This window comes from Crocodylus siamensis, chromosome 5 (assembly GCF_052110815.1).
Source record: "Crocodylus siamensis isolate JL-2025a chromosome 5, ASM5211081v1, whole genome shotgun sequence".
Lineage (NCBI taxonomy): Eukaryota > Metazoa > Chordata > Crocodylia > Crocodylidae > Crocodylus > Crocodylus siamensis.
Window position 1 is genome coordinate 88,898,458 of NC_143399.1, and position 15,505 is coordinate 88,913,962.

Consider the following 15,505-nt stretch of genomic DNA (forward strand, 5'->3'; position numbering starts at 1 on the left):
GCTGAAATGGAGCTCTTGGTTTATCATGCCATTGTCATTCCAACTCTGCTGTATGGCTCAGAAACTTGGACCACATACAGAAGACCTCTCAAGAGCTTGGAAAAGTACCACCAATGGTGCCTTCGCAGGATACTTTGTATTAGCTGGGAGGATAGATGCACAAATATCAGTGTCTTGGCCAAAGCAAATTCCAACAGCACTGAGGCCATGATCATCCAAAACCAACTTCGCTGGACAGGTCACGTTGTTCACATGGCTGACTCCTGCCTTCCAAGGAGAATCTTTTTCTCACAGCAAAGAAGGTCAGAAAAATAGCAGAAGGCAAAGAAAGCACTTCAAAGACACCCTGAAGGCAGAGATGAAGAGGTGTAACATCGACATCAACACTTGGGAGACCCTTGGTCAAGACTGACCAAAATGGAGAAAGACTCCTTGGGAGGGAGCTGAATACTTTGAAACATCTTGTCGACAGGCAGAAGAGGAAAAGAGGAACAGGCAAAAAGAACATCAGAAGAGCAACACAATGCCCATCCTTCCTGGAAACACCTGTCCTCACTGTGACAAGATGTGGATCTAGAATTGGGCTATAAAGCCACCTGCAGACTCACTATTAAGATCCTTGGAAGACAGTCTTACTCATTCGTGTAAGAGTATGCTCATCATCTGCTTGGGTGGGTGGGCTGGGTTTAGGACACTGCAGCTGGGGTCCTCCAAAGTAGCAGATTTTGACATTAATGACCTTGGGTCAGTTCATACCTTTCAGAACTATTGTTTCATGTTACCTACAGACTCAGGTAACCATCAATACATTATTTCCATTTTAGCATTTTCTTTGCAACCCTACATTAAGAAACTTGCTTAAAAATTGAAAAAAAGAATGATGTTGTTTCACTGACTCTCTGGATTGGGGCCCTATGCACAGACCATTATAAAAATCTATGCCTTAATTCAGATAAAGGAGTTTTAAGTATGTGAAGGTCTGGTTCACGTTTCCATTTCACTACTGCAAATTAAAAATGATGGAACTCAAGTCAATAGAGTTATATGAGGACTGAGGATGGATTCCAATCTACATACAGTAGTTATAATGAAGAAAAGAAAAAGGAGAGTTTCTTAGACCCCATCTACATGTTATACTTAAGATGCGATTAACCAATTAATCACATTTTAACTTGCGACCCAGCCACGGGCTCAATCAATTAATGGTGTGATGAAACAAAGATTAAGCCTCAAAATTATTTCACAGAACCTTGTGGCTCATTCTTATCACACCATTAATTGAACATGTGGCCAGGTGTTCTCTTGTGGCTTTGAGGCCCCATCAGCTGACAGGCTCCTAGCTGGGGTGCACAGTGCGGTTCTGCAGCTATGAGTGCCACAGCATGGGATGCACAGCAGCACCCCATGACGTGCTGCAGCAGTAAGCCCCATCGGCTACAGAGTTCATAGCCACAGTAGACTGCTGTTTGCCAGTGGAGTCCTGGGCTCTCCCTGCACTGGCAATAAGATTGGATCTGATGCTGGATCCCACAATCTTGCCTCCTGCCATGCACATGTGGCAGGGCAGGAGATGCAATTGTGTGGATCATGCATCAGGTCCTATTGTGCCTTTACCTGAATGTCTGGCAGGGGCCTTAAATCCAAGCTCTCTCATGTTATTTTCCTGACAAATTCATTAGTATGAAAATATTTGAGGAATCTCCATGCCTGTGATTAGCATTGAATAGAAATAATGCTTATGCGCTGACAAAATGTTTTTGTCACCATTAATTCTTGCATGTTTTCATTGAAGGAGATTATCTTTTATTTTCCAAGGAAATATGGGGTTGTCCTAAAGGCTATTTTATATTCTGGCTATTATTTCCATGATGTAGTATAACTGCAGCTTTTTCAGAGATTTATTAGTTAAGGGAGAAGAATCTAACTATATCATAAATCTGCCTTTTACTGCACTTACAGGGATGTATAGCTACTGCTAAATTTAACCATTTTAATGGTGCCATTTTTGATAAACAGTTTTATGACAGTATAGTCTGGTCTCAAACAAAACAGCTGTAGTCTAGGAAACTAAACATGTCTTTCCTAGTATTTATACTTGCCAGAATGTACAGGAAATATTCCTTACACACACTGTTTTTTTTCCCATAGAGCCACAAGGAGACAAATAAATATTGTACAACTGAATACTTGAATCATCTTCTAGCAAAAATGGTATTTTCTATAAGAAAATTATGTACAGACACCCTGTTAATACCTATTCAACTGGACACTGTTTATCAGTGTCGTAAACAGTTGTAGAGGAATCCTTCAACTACCTGGCTCTAAAACAAGTCATTTTACTGTCTGTTAAATGTAACATTAATGACAAAAAGTGCATATACATTTTGATCTTTTAAAATAATATGTTTTCACATTTTGATAAGTTAAAAATTAATTTTAGGTATCTGCTTGGCATGATAAACTGATGGGTCAGCAGTGTTACATTGTGTGATGAAAAGCATGAAGATTGCAGAAAAATGTGAATTAAGCCCCAGGTATGGCTGCTGAGAAAAAACGAAAGAACAACAGACTACCTCTGTCAGTTCTGTATCATATGTAATGCTGTGTGTTTGTAACAGTGTTGTTTATTTTTAGTATTAACATATCTGCAAATTATTTTGCTCTACACCCATGTAAAATGTATTAGGGACAAGTAAAGGGGAGGATAGCTTGGAATCCAGGAATTCCAGATGTTGTAGGTCTGCCTGAACTGAAAGCAGACTTTGTGAGCTTAGAAACAAAGAAGTGAAATGTCTTTCTTCCCACATCTCTAGAAATGGGACCCAGGAATCAGCAGTCTGTATTTATTCATATTACTAGTGACACTAAGGTGTACGGGTGAGATAGCTATGTAACTACTAAATGCAATTGCATAAACCTTGGAATGAGGCAGGAGCATCAGACACCATGAGACAACGTACTCCAATAGAAGGAGGAGCTGAAGAAGTCACCTCTCCACTCACAGCCTTGAAGAGGGTAAGAGGAGACACTGCCCAATCTCAGATTGTACTTGAAGGTCCGGGCTGACAACTTTAGACGGGTGTCAGGAAGAAGCAGTACATCAACCTCACCATAGGGGAGACAGGATATCACCATTGTCTTCTGACAACTGGGGAAAGATCCCAATTTCCTGCAGGGCTGGCAGGATGTTATTACTGTTCCCCTCTAGCTGACAAGAGTCTTGTTCCTCTTCAGTAACCTGAGTCAGACTCTTCAGACTGAAGAAGTCTGACCAACACTTACATCAGCTACTAGATCTTGATGTTTGGCCACTCAGTTTTGGCTTGTCCTTGTAACATATATCCTTGCCTCAGCAGCAAGGGTGTCCGGTGATGAGGAACTCAGTTCTCAACACCCTCACTAGAGAAGAGAAAGCAGCTGGGAGGACGTAGTCACGACCTCCTAGCTGTTTTCTTCTACAGCTGCTTCTGTGAGGGCCTACTTTGCTGCTGCTGTAGTGCTCTGAGCCACATTTTCTGTCCAGAACACAGGGCCTGCTGAGGAGAGGCTCCTTTCCAGAATGGAAGAAGTAGACACCGTGTGTGGAGAGGTTTCTATTTATACCACCAAGCCCAACTAAGGGGCCTTTGTCCTCTGCTAGGTGGAAGATAAGGCCTCCCACATAGAACCCTCAACTTGGGTTAAAAGGGCTGGATCTTAGCCCACTCAAAGGGAAGACCTGAAGTATTAAAAAGCCTCAGCAATCATGAAGAAAAGTAGCAATAAAGAGCCATAGCTCTCCAGTTTCTCTACTCTTCAAAGTAGGGAAGGGCTGTGGGCCCAGAATGCTTGGCCTGCATGAAGATGTAACTTCCACCCAGGTGTGGGATCTTAATGGGAGTAGTCTCTGCTACCCTCCACCCAAGAGAGGACAGCATCACTCAAGAACTGTAAAATGCCTAGGTCAACTGGGAATGGTGAAGAGGCAGGGGGACTGACTGATGGTGTGGATGAGTGACAATTTAAACTGGGAAATTGAAAAATGACTGACTGGGGTGAGTATTGTGAAAAGGGAGGAGGGACAACAGTAAATGAAATGGACACGACTGAGCATAGAGTAGGAATGGGTCACACTTGGAAGCTGATTGAGGAAAGTGTGCAATGAATTCACTGCAGAGTGACTTGTGTATGTTGGAGCAGGTGATGTGGTGTGCGTGAGAAACTGGAAAAGCATTTTGAAGGGCATGAAGGAAAGATTGACCAGAGAGAATGGAATGAGAACACAGGGAGAAGGAGGAAGGAGATGATGAAGGGATGAAGTACAAAGACAACAGTGTACAGAACAGCAGGATTAAAGGAAAAGCAAAGGGAGAAAGAATAAAAGAAATATAGGATGAATGAGTTATATTTTTAGAACATGTTTAGTGAAGAGTTGAACAATGGTAACATGAATATAGCAGTTGAGTTGTTTCTAACAAAGGGCACTGGGACTTTCCCTGATTCCACTGGAATTTATCCTACACTATAGATAGTGCCAGTCCTTCTATAAGAGGGTTCTTCTATGTATGGCTAAGAGAATGCCTCCCGCCCACCTTTAGAATGCATTCGGTTGAAACAAATGGTACATGTTTTTTAAAAAGTCTCCTGAAGAAAGACAGCCTTGGATTCTCTGGAAGGTAATTTGTGGTACATAGCAATTTATAAGTTGCTTATTCTTCCTTGAATCTCCCAACTCAGCCCCAGAGATATCTAGAGTGAAATGCAGGATGCCTCATGTTCTGGAAAAGTTAAAAGTATTACGCTTACATGGGAATCCTGGGGAGTGCATGAGAATCTAATAATCTTTACAATATAGAAAGCCTGTCCTGCAGTTTCCACTACTGTTATTTGTACCATTACTATTAATTGTTCAGCCACATTGTGTTATACACCTGACCAAACTGGCAGTGTTCCCTGTGTTGTTATGGTAGCGTTGAGAATAAGTGAGAGTAAAACTGAAAATATGATGGGCAGCCTAGGATAAAGAAAGGTCATGCAGTTACTTGTTATGCACACATGAATTTGCCAAAAGATTGTACAATACGTACAAAATCTCTGCAATGCTAACGTGTTAACATCACCTTTCTTGGTGAAGTGTTTCCTCATGAAACTTTCTATCCTGTCCCCCATTGCTAGCCACCATCCCTGTTCACTACCCAGCATCTAGCTCCCCAAGCAACACCTGTCTTTTTTTGCCATTCATCCAAACTACACCCAAGACACATCATCCTGCAAGCATTTTGCACTTCCTCTCCCGGCCCCCCTGCTCCCCCCCCCCCCAAAAAATTAAAACTCCTTGCTGACTAGACAGCTGGCCATGTCCCTCTTGCAGATCAGCCCACAGGATGAGACAGGACATTCCCTTTGTAGTGCTGCAGCCCAGTGCCCAAAGGTTCTGGCCGCTCCTTTTGAGTTAGGTGGATACAAGTGGCCAAAAATAGGTGTCTGAACATCAGAATCCAGTGCTAGCTGTATTGGCCAGGCCTCACCAATATCATGCTAATGATCATGTCCCCACCCTTCTTAGGAAGAAACCAACAGCTGCATTTGATCAGACCGAGAATTCACTTGGTTCTGAATCCTGTCTCTGGCAGCAGTCAGATGCCGCCTACCTAAAATATCTGCTTCTGTACTGTCTAGCTCAGCAATTTTCCACCAGGGTGCTGTGAGAGCCTGAGTGGCTTGAGATCCTTTTAAGGGTGTTGCAGGGTGCCACTCAATGTTAGCACTATTAAGTGTGCAAACACAATTCACAAGATAAACCCAGAAATCCCAATAGGAATCCATAGTGGTAAAACCATTCTGACCTGATGTGGCCTCTTTGGCCGTGTCTATATGAGAGTGGACTTGTGGTATGTGACATTGCAGACCTGCCCCACACACTGCATATACAGGCATTCCCTGCACTGCTACTTTGCAGCATGGAGGGTTTTTTGACCCCTGGAGACTCTTGGGTTCCTGGATCAAAAAACCCAATGTCAGAAAAAAGTGGGGTGGCACACATGGCAGTGTGCAACACTCAAAACCAGAGCCTGGCTGGGTGGAGCCATGCTCTGGCTGCTGGCCAGGCTCCTTGCTGCAGGAGCACTGTGGCTGCAGCTCCTGGAGGCTCCCAGGAACCCAGGTAAGGCACAGTTGCTGGCCTCAGCCTCCTCTACCCCACTCAATGTAACTTGCTGCACACCAAAGCACACGTGGCATGGGCATTCCCTGGGGACAAGTAGCAGCGGCATAAGGTGTGCCACTGCTACTTGTCCCCGGGGAAACACATGGTCATTTTCTCTAGGATTTCTCCATAGTCAAACACAAGTGAATGCAAAGGGCTCATATTTTCTGATGGATGCCTTGAGCCTAGAATGGGGGGGGCCTTGATTCTGTCAAGGGGTGCCATGAGTCTAAAAATGGTTGACTACCACTTATCTACCTCATCTCAATTGCTAAAGGTTAGAGCAGTGGCTCCCATGTTAAATTTGCCCCCATGTTAAATTTGAGGCACTCATCAGAAAATGCTGTTTCAGCTTTCACTTGGTTTTTTACTATGGAAACATACAGCCATTCTTTTACTGCAAAGAACTCAGAAAGACCACAACAGGGTAGTGTTTTTAAGATTCCTTGGTGTCATTTCTGGATACACCATGTCTATCAAATTGAATCAACTAGTAATGGGTGGCTGTGCCCCACAGATGAACCGCCCACGTTGCAGTCCTCCAGCATCCCAGGATGCAGTGTCCCTTTCCTTACTCTCCTGTTCTGTGTGGACAAACTTTCCATCCCCTGAATTCTACTGCCCAGGCAACAAGCCATCTCCTGCCTTCCTGGGGAGTGTGACCTGCCCTCCTCCATGGATATAATCATGCTAACAGCCTACTGTTACCACTCCCTCCCTTCAGCTACATCCCCCCAACATGCAGAGCAGGGCATGTCCTAGCTCACCAAGACAAGTAGCAAGTCTCAGCAGCAAGTCCCAGATGTAGTTCTCTGCTCACCAGCCCACCAGCAGTAAGTCATGGCTGAGAAGGTGGGGAATAGTCAGAGGAGGCTTTTAGTTGCAAGGTGTGATTGCTCCCGAACTCAGAGTAGCACTAACACTGGTCAGCATTTGAGCAACTCAAAGTCCAACATGTAGCAAGGCCCTTTTTCTGCAGCCTGCCTTGCTTCTTCCTGAACAACTCCAGGCATTTGGACACCCCACAGCTTGAATGGTTTCTCAATACAACCATGCTTGGTGCCAGCCTTGAGGGCAGCCCCAGGCTTTCCCCTGGTCCGGGCCTCTGCTGGCGGCTCCTACACGGAGCCATTGCTACAGGCATGTATCTGGCACGGTTTATGGATGCTCCTGACACCTGCCCTTTCTGTGAGCAGAGGAAGATCGTGGAGCAGAGGGAGACCATGGAGCACACCTACCTGCAGAGGGAGATGGTGGAGCACACCTACCAGGCTGCAGCCCCTTCATGGCCTCCTCCAGAACCTCCTGGTGGGGTTCTGCCTGCACTACTCCCTACACCTTTTAGTTTGTGCACTTCCCATCCACAGCCCCACCAAGTCCTGGGACCTCCTCATCAACCTCCTCCTGGCCAAGCTAGTGATATACTGCACCAGGAAGGAGGCTCTGGACAAGAGGACCCTGGGGACTGTGGGGCTGCTTTCCTGTCCCTGACGTGATCCCATCTCCAGGCAGAGTATCACTGAGCAGTGTCCACTGGCACCTTGGACTCATCTGAGGGCCTGTGAGTGCTGCCCGGTGTGCTCTGCTTGGTGTCTCCCCTTGGCACTCTTGTTATGAACCTTTGACCTCTGCTCCTGTCCCTGTTTTCATTATTATTTGTCCCAAGTAACCAGTCACACATCAGTAGTGGCCCCCAGTACTAAAAGAGAGCTTATAGTTTCCTTGGTGGGCCTGGGCTCATGAAATCCCCTGATTTTTAAAGTCCTGTCCCTGGTGTGATCCTTTCTCTGGGCAGAGTACCATTGGGCAGTGTCTGCTGGCTCCTTGGACTCATTTGAGGGCCAGTGGGTGTTGTTCAGTGTGCTCTGCTCCAGGTGCCCCCTTTGGGCACTTGTTTTAAACCTTTGACCTCACTCCCATCCCTATTATGTCTTTAGTTGTCCCCAGAAATCAGTTATTTTCTACCTAGCCGCCTCCCTTTTTTAAGGGGGGCTTATAGCGTTTCCTTGTGGGTACTGGCCTGCATTACTGGCTGAGGGACACTCTCAGGGACTGCTTTCCTGTCCCTTGTCTGCCAGGGTTGCTGACTGTTTGAATCTATTCTGGGAGGTTTCCAGAACTCCAACGTGCCCACGACACACGATGCCAACCTACCCACGCGCTAGCATATATCAGTTATGGGTTATACCTATGGACGTGTAGACTTTATGGCAGGAAGACATATGCATGTTCCTATTGCATTTTAAAAACCTACCACCCTACAGCATAAATTAGATTCAACCTTTAATAATTATTTTATCTAATGTCCTATCAGTTATCTCCCGGGTGACTCTCAGCAGTCTTCTAGAGATTTACATCTCATTCCTGGAGACTCCTGGAGAGCTGGCAGCCCTAAATGTGCCCACTCACCGCTGTCTACTCAACCCTAAATGCGTCTGCCCAACCCTTTGTCTGCTTACCCCATGTCTATTCAACCTGTAATGTGCCAGCTCACCTCCCTAATGTGCCTGCTAGCCCCCTAAATGTCTGCTGAACCCTAAATGTGTCTGCTCAACCTGTAAGGTGCCTGCTCACTTGCCCAGCAGTTTCCCTGGGGCGGCCGGGGGCACTGCCATGCTGCCGCGCTCGGGGTCCCCCCTCGGCTCCCTCACTCTGACCCTGTGACTTCCACCGCCTTTGACCGGGTCCCAAGAAAAGGAGCCGGGAGTTTCCCAGGCGCCACCTTTCCCGGGGAGGCTTTATGGTTCCTGGTGGCGGCCCCGGGCCGGGGTCCGTTGCAGACAGGCCCGCGGGCGCCGGGCCGGGAGGCGAAGGGCAGCCCCGGGCGGAGGCGGCCCGCGGAGGCCGGGCGTGGGCGGCGCGGCTGCGGCTGCGGCTGCGTGCGGCGCCGGGGCGGGCGGTGGGAGGGGGCAGGGATGCACCCTAAGCCGGGGAGTCAGCTGAGGCGGGGAGAGGCCAGGCTCGGCGGCGTAGCCTCGTGTGCGCAGCGGGAGCCGCGGGGCGGGAGTAGCGGCCGCACAAGTTTCCCTCGGGCTGCTCCGCGCCCGCCCGGGCTCCAACTTCCCGCCGGGGCGGCAGTGGGGGAGCGGCCAGGCGGGCCGGGCGCGCAGGTAAGGCTGAGCCGCGGCCGCGGGGCGCGCCAACTTCCTCGGCCCCGCTGCAAACTTGGCGGGGCCCCAGCCCCTGCGCCGGGACGCGGCCGTCCCGAGCCCCAGCTCTGCTCTGCCCTGCCCCGGCGCTTCCCCCGCCCCCGTCGCGGGGGCAGAGTGGCCCGCAGCCGTCTCCTGCTGTCCCGGCCTCTCCCTCGCTTGCCATCGACAACGGGCTGCAGCCCAGGGCTTGGGCGGGGAGGGCTCGTCTGTCTTACCTTGCCGCCCCCCTCTTTTCTTTTTTCTTCCCCCTCCTCGAGCCCTGGAGAAGCGGGGCTGGAGGGACCCGGCTGCCCGAGGCAGGATCCGACCCATCCCAGCTTCCCAACGCTTTTCTTTTGAAGCTGAGCAGAAGTCTATTTAGAGCGGTGCGGCAAGTGCTGATTCAGCAGGCGGCTCTGAAGCGGTGCTCTCTGTGCGTGGAGGGGAAAGAAGAAAAAAAGGGAAGAAATGTTTGGATTTGTTGAACCGGGAGCATATGGCGCTGGCATGTCAGAGCAGCGTGGGTCCAGGCTTACAGAGCAGCTCTATGCAGGTTTCTCACTTACCCTGCTTTGCCTCCTTGAAGGAGAGGGGTGGGACAGAAGGCAAAGTTTGAGTACGCCTCTCCCTCTTTCCTCCAGTTGCACGTGGAGAATGGGTTGGAAATATTGCTGCTTCCTACAGGGGCTGGATGTTTTAATTCTTTGTTGTTGTTGTTTTATTTAACCGCTCTGGCTACAAAAAGCTGCCTTGGTCCACCATGAAAGCTCTAACTTCATTTCTTCTTCCGTGCATGGACCTGCCTTATTTACGGCACTGGAAAAGGTACAGAGAAGGGCAGCAGAGCTAATCCGAGGATTAAAAGGAGTGAGTTATGAGGACAGGTTTAAAAAAAAAAAATGTACGGTGCTTAGAAAACCTGACTGGTGTGCCTCAAACGCCAAAGGCTGAATAGTGGAAATGACACTCCTGTCGGCTCCTCCTCTGCAAAGGCAAGAGAAAAGATATTAAGCGTGTTCTGCAGTTACAGTACTCCTTACCTAGAAGGTCTGTTGAGAAGAGATGCAGCTATTTAAGAAGCGTATTCTTCTCTTTCTCATCCTTTGGTCTCAAGGTGTGCATTTGTATTCTAACCAATACATTGTACCTTCGATCTGAAGCTTGCTTTGCTAAAAAAAATCCCTAAAAATATTGATTCATCTTTTTTAAATGCTGCACAGTGTAGGGTAAGCAAAGCTTGGAAAGCAGCACTTGGTGGTGTCTGTTCTGAACTATGAATTGCTAGAAAGGCAGACTTGTACACCTGCCTCCAGTGATTTCCCCCCACACATGCGCACACTTATTTTTTTTTTCTTGTACTGTATGTCATTTGCACTCTTATTTGTTTTTAGAGGTAGCTTCTGTTTGCTCTGGCTGGGTGTTAGATCTTGTGGTACTTTTGTGGTTTTCTGTGGTTTTGATAATCCAGATATTCTCTCCTGTCTTGCTCCATGTGTCTGGCGTTCATCCTCTAATCCAGTTGTGACAGTCTTTCAACAGTGTGTTTGTCTTCTAGTCCAGAAAGCTTTCCCTAATTGTAAAGTGCATCTGTTTTTGGTTCTGCTCACAGAACCTGGCTGATGTCATTATAGTTTCCTATAGACACTGGGTTTCTTCCTGTTTTGCAGCCCAGTGTCTACAAGTAGCTGGATTCACCTAGCTGGGATCCCCCCAGCCTGGGGAGTCCCAGGTGGCAGAGAAGTTGTATAACTGTCAAATACCATTTCTTCCAGGAGCTGTTGCAGGATGGGGTGAGAGGGTGGGGGCATATGATGGTGCTAGCCTGTGTTTCTGATGAAACCTAGTCAGCAGTGTCTTACTAGAGGCTGGTGGCAGCTGGTGTGTACCCCAGTGGCTTATATCTAAATACCACAGTCTGGCTTTGAGAACTAAGCAAAGAGGTACAATAAGAAAACTCATTGTCAGCCATAAGAGAATGACACTCATGTTTTTAAGGCGTTACGTGAACTTTCCTTTTAGCACCCTGGATTAATTTAGTTGTTTGGGTTCCCTACGTAAAACTTGTGTGTGACAGAGTAAGAGCTGTAGGGGGAGAAACTTCTGTAGTAAGGCTAGATTTCTTTACTTTAAAAGTGTTTGCTTGAAAGCGTGCTGAGCACATTTTACAAAAACTGTTTGAATGTAGTCTCATGGCATGTGCTAGTGTTGCAGTAGTGAACTTCTGGCACATCCATTTTGACTGTCTGGTTTAGTTTATTACTAAGGATGCATGGTTTTCAATGATAAGGTCTTCTCTGAAGAGCTTCTTTTCTATGTCTGCTAACTGAAGGCCCATGCCCCATATCTGGTTATACCTGTGGGCACCTGTCCCAGGAATTGGTCTGGGAGCAGTTCCTAGTCCCTTTCTTCTCTGCACATTAAGAAGTGAGGTTTTGCGACAGGTGAGGGTGGGGCTGTGACTCCCCCCCTTTTGGCTCAGTTTCATCCTTTCTAGGAATGAAGCAACCAAAGAAACCTATAAGAACAGAGGTATCAGTCTCAGTTCTTTTCTTTCAGTCTTGCCACTAGTTACTGGCTCAGAAGCTACTTTCCGGCTCTAACTCAGATGTGACAAGTAAGTGCTGCTTCCCTTCCTCTTTCTCCCAAGCCAGATAAGAGCAATGTGGGTGTCATGGCAACATTATTTCAGGTAAATGGATGCCTGATGCCATTGGCCCTTGCTTCATTCTACCTGTTGTTGCTGGTGGTTGTTCAGTGTTTGCTTTGTTTCCGTTCCTTCTATGCCACTAGGCTTTCAAGTCTACCTGGTCCCAGACCTCGACATACTCCAAACCAGATCCAATTTAACTGCCTTTCTCCTGGCCTCTGTAGATTTGGACATCTGTTCCTTCACTCACACAATTAACTCAGAGTTCAAGTCAGGAGGAAAGGAAATGTAAAGGTAATGTTGCTAAGGAAATGTAAAGTATACAAAGGAAATTGGATTCTATTGCCTACATGCCGGCTAGAAGCAGGCAGCACGAAGTGACATGACTTATCCTCATGGGACAAAGCAAGGTCAGCCAGCAGACAATCTTTGACCACACCAGTGATGAAGCATCTGACATAGTCTGCATTGTCAGACCTTGTTGAAACTGGGAACTCTCTGCTGGCTCAACTTGTTCCTCCAGGATAACTACTTCATTGTAGGGCAAGGTAGGATAAAAAGCCAAATAGCAGTGCCTTCATCTTTTCATCAAACAGTCAATGCAAGGGAGGTGCCTTGAGCAAGAAAATTCAGGCTGTATTCATATGAGAGTAGAAATGATTCAGAACTAACAGATTGCATGCTCCTTTACAGGTTAGTGCCATCAGTGTTGTAGTTAAGGTTCCATCCTGAGAGACTTTAATATGGTCATCAACAAGTCTGTGAAAATCCAAAAGCTCAGTTGTTCACTGAGATGGACTATTTCTGGTTCAATTCAAGTAGCTGGTCATAATCTAAATCTGGTCCCTTAGCCCAGGGGTGGGCAAAATACGGCCTGCATGCCAGATCTGGCCCACCAGGTGACTGGATTCAGCCTGTGGCATCCAGTCACTCTGCATGGGGCCATTCTCTGCCCAGTTGCACTAGGCTCCCATTGGGCCGAGTCCAGAAGCTGCACACAGGCTGGGAGGGGCTGTTTTTGGTGTAGCTGGGTACTGTTCTGCACTCCCTGCCTTCAGTGGCGGTTTCTGGTTTTGATCTTGCCCCAGTGATGCACTGTTCAATGCCACTCTGGACAAGCAGTTTCAGCCAGGCAGCTCCTACCCCAGCACGTGGGACTCTGGCTTCAGCTCCTGGCTGCCTTCTGGTGGAAGGCATCTGGGATCTGGAGCTGGAGCCCCACATGCCTGCCAGGAGTGGTGTGGCAGGAGCAGGAGAAAGAGCTGCTGTTGGAGGTGGATGGCACAGAGTTGCACCAGGAACAGCCGGTCAGAAGTTTCTCCTGCCCCTGCTGTGCTGCACCACATCGTGCTGTTCTGGGCAGGCAGGTAAGCAGCTTCAGCTGGGCTGCTTGCCTCAGTGCTGGGGCTCAGGCTTTAGCTCCCAGCCACCTTGCAGGAGGCTGGCTGAAGGGGCAGGATCCTGGCTGAAGCCCCTGCAGCACTGTGCCAAGTCATGCTGCTCCAGGCAAGCAGCAAGACCAGGAGCAGGAGTTGCCACTGGAGGCAGGGGGCACAGAGCAGCACTTGGCTGGGCCATGGACACTGGTGGGAGTGTGGTGCAGGCTGCCCCAGTGTGAGTGAGCGGAGCTCAGCCCCACGCAGAGCACTGTGGGGGAAGTGCAGAGCGAACTGCCTGGGCAAGCTCTGCTGTATGAGCCCCACTTCACCCACAGCAGACTTGTGGGACCTAGTGTCCAGGCAGCCCCCTCCTCCACACACACACATACACGCACACACACACCTCCCCACCCAGAGGGCAGGGTCATGTCATTCCAGCCTCTCCAAGAACTGAACACTGCTCTCTGCCTGCAGACAGCCCTAGAAAGAGTTTTAGTGAGTCCTTGGGGGAGGAGGAGAGGACAAAGTCCTTTCACTATGTCCCTAAAGAATCTGGTCATCAGCCCAACCCAGGACAGCTCATCAAAACTCCCTATGTGGGTCTTGGACCCAAATAATTGTCCATATCTGCCTTAACCTGTGTATCAAGACTGAAGACAGCACAGCACAACCCAACCGATGCTCGGGCAGACAGTCTAATTAAGACATTGATTGGAGATCCTCCAGCTCCTCAGTGACAGACGAGACCATTGATCCTTATTTGACCAGGAAGACTCATGGATGACAAGAACTCCAAAACCTTGCTGAAGTGTACAGGACTCCCAACCTCCAAAACACAAGGTCTTCGACCTGGTGAATCACCAAAAGCCAGCGATATGGAAATGACAACCCCAAATGCTAGCCTCATATATAGCTTGTCCCCAACATGGGTCTCCTGGTTTTTCTGACTGACTGCACCAGATGGAGAAACTTGAATGCTGATAGCAGAAAATATACCCTGCTATTGACAAGGTGAAATGAAAGAGATTCCTCAAACCCTTGTAAGGCCAAAAGAATTCATTCAATCCAGAAAAGCTTCCAGATCCTGAATAGCTGAGTGGGTCAGGGTGGTGTGCAACAATGGTGAAGCTCACCTCTGTAGATAAGGCAGCTTGTAGTCTGACAGTTACATAACCAGGTGATTATTTATCAACTGAACTTCCCTATGTTGAAAGCTGTGTTCCCTTCATCTGTAGGGAGCAAATGGAAAGCTATGTTTTAGTTTAAAATGGCATCTGTGGACTAATGAAAAAACAGCTAACCTGGTTTTTACTAGTGGAGTGTTTTAAGCACTTGAAGTCCTGTTGGAAGCTGGGCTACTAGATAGGCAAGAATGCCTCCAACTCCATGATAACAGCCATCCCTGAAAGGACAGAGGCCTGGGTTCTGTTTCAAGGATTGCATATGCATTGTTTTTTTCAGAAATTGGAGAAAATGCATAAGTAGCATTTGGGGCAAGAACCTGAATCCATGACTTCTTCTGTCTAACTACACAGAACATGCAAGACAAGCATACTTCCTCACTGGGACCCTCAAACATGTAGTCACCACAGGGTGAGGAAGCCAGTGTACCAGAGTTGCTTCTTAGGAAAGTTTTTTATCTGGCTGTTTGTATCTAGGGGATGCAGGATGTGCAAAGCCACATTTATACAGGCCACATGGGGTGAGGTGTTGTGGAGGGAGTGGGGAAGGGGTTTAAAACAGACTTTGGTGCTTCTTCCTTAGTATTAACATTAAATGCAACTATACCTCTTCTTAGGTAGGATTAAAAGGCCTGTTTATACTTCTGCATATTAAGGTTGTGAACTAGATGACTAAACAGGTGCTGCAACAACCCTAAGAAAATCAGTGTAGTGAGTGACTGAGTATTGGCTAATGTCTCAAATTATGGCAGCTTTAATGTTCGAGTAAGGGGCTAATGTATTCATCAGTGGATTTCTTGGAGTAAATCTTTCAGCTTTGTTCAGAGACCAAAGCCAGTGAACACAAGCAAGTTCCAAAAGACAACTCTGTTACAGCAGGTCATAATGAATGAGGTAATTGTAAACCATATGTTTAGTTAAACCACTGGTAAACCAGCATCTGACTTGTCCCAACTTAAATCAGTGCCAGTTCCTACTAGTTC

The 15,505-nt window shown here is 47.6% G+C and overlaps 1 protein-coding gene and 1 long non-coding RNA gene across 2 annotated transcripts in view; one reads left to right on the plus strand and one right to left on the minus strand.

Annotated features, from left to right (window-relative positions):
- LOC149864383 (uncharacterized) overlaps positions 1 to 9,852 on the minus strand; it is a 42,836-nt gene extending 32,984 nt beyond the window's left edge. Inside the window, exon 1 of the long non-coding RNA XR_016442672.1 lies at positions 9,552 to 9,852. This is a non-coding gene — a long non-coding RNA (uncharacterized LOC149864383). The remainder of the gene's footprint in view (positions 1 to 9,551) is intronic.
- GRB10 (growth factor receptor bound protein 10) overlaps positions 9,059 to 15,505 on the plus strand; it is a 187,643-nt gene continuing 181,196 nt past the window's right edge. The window contains exon 1 of the mRNA XM_090049654.1: positions 9,059 to 9,294. The gene's annotated coding sequence lies outside the window, so the exon portion shown is untranslated. The remainder of the gene's footprint in view (positions 9,295 to 15,505) is intronic.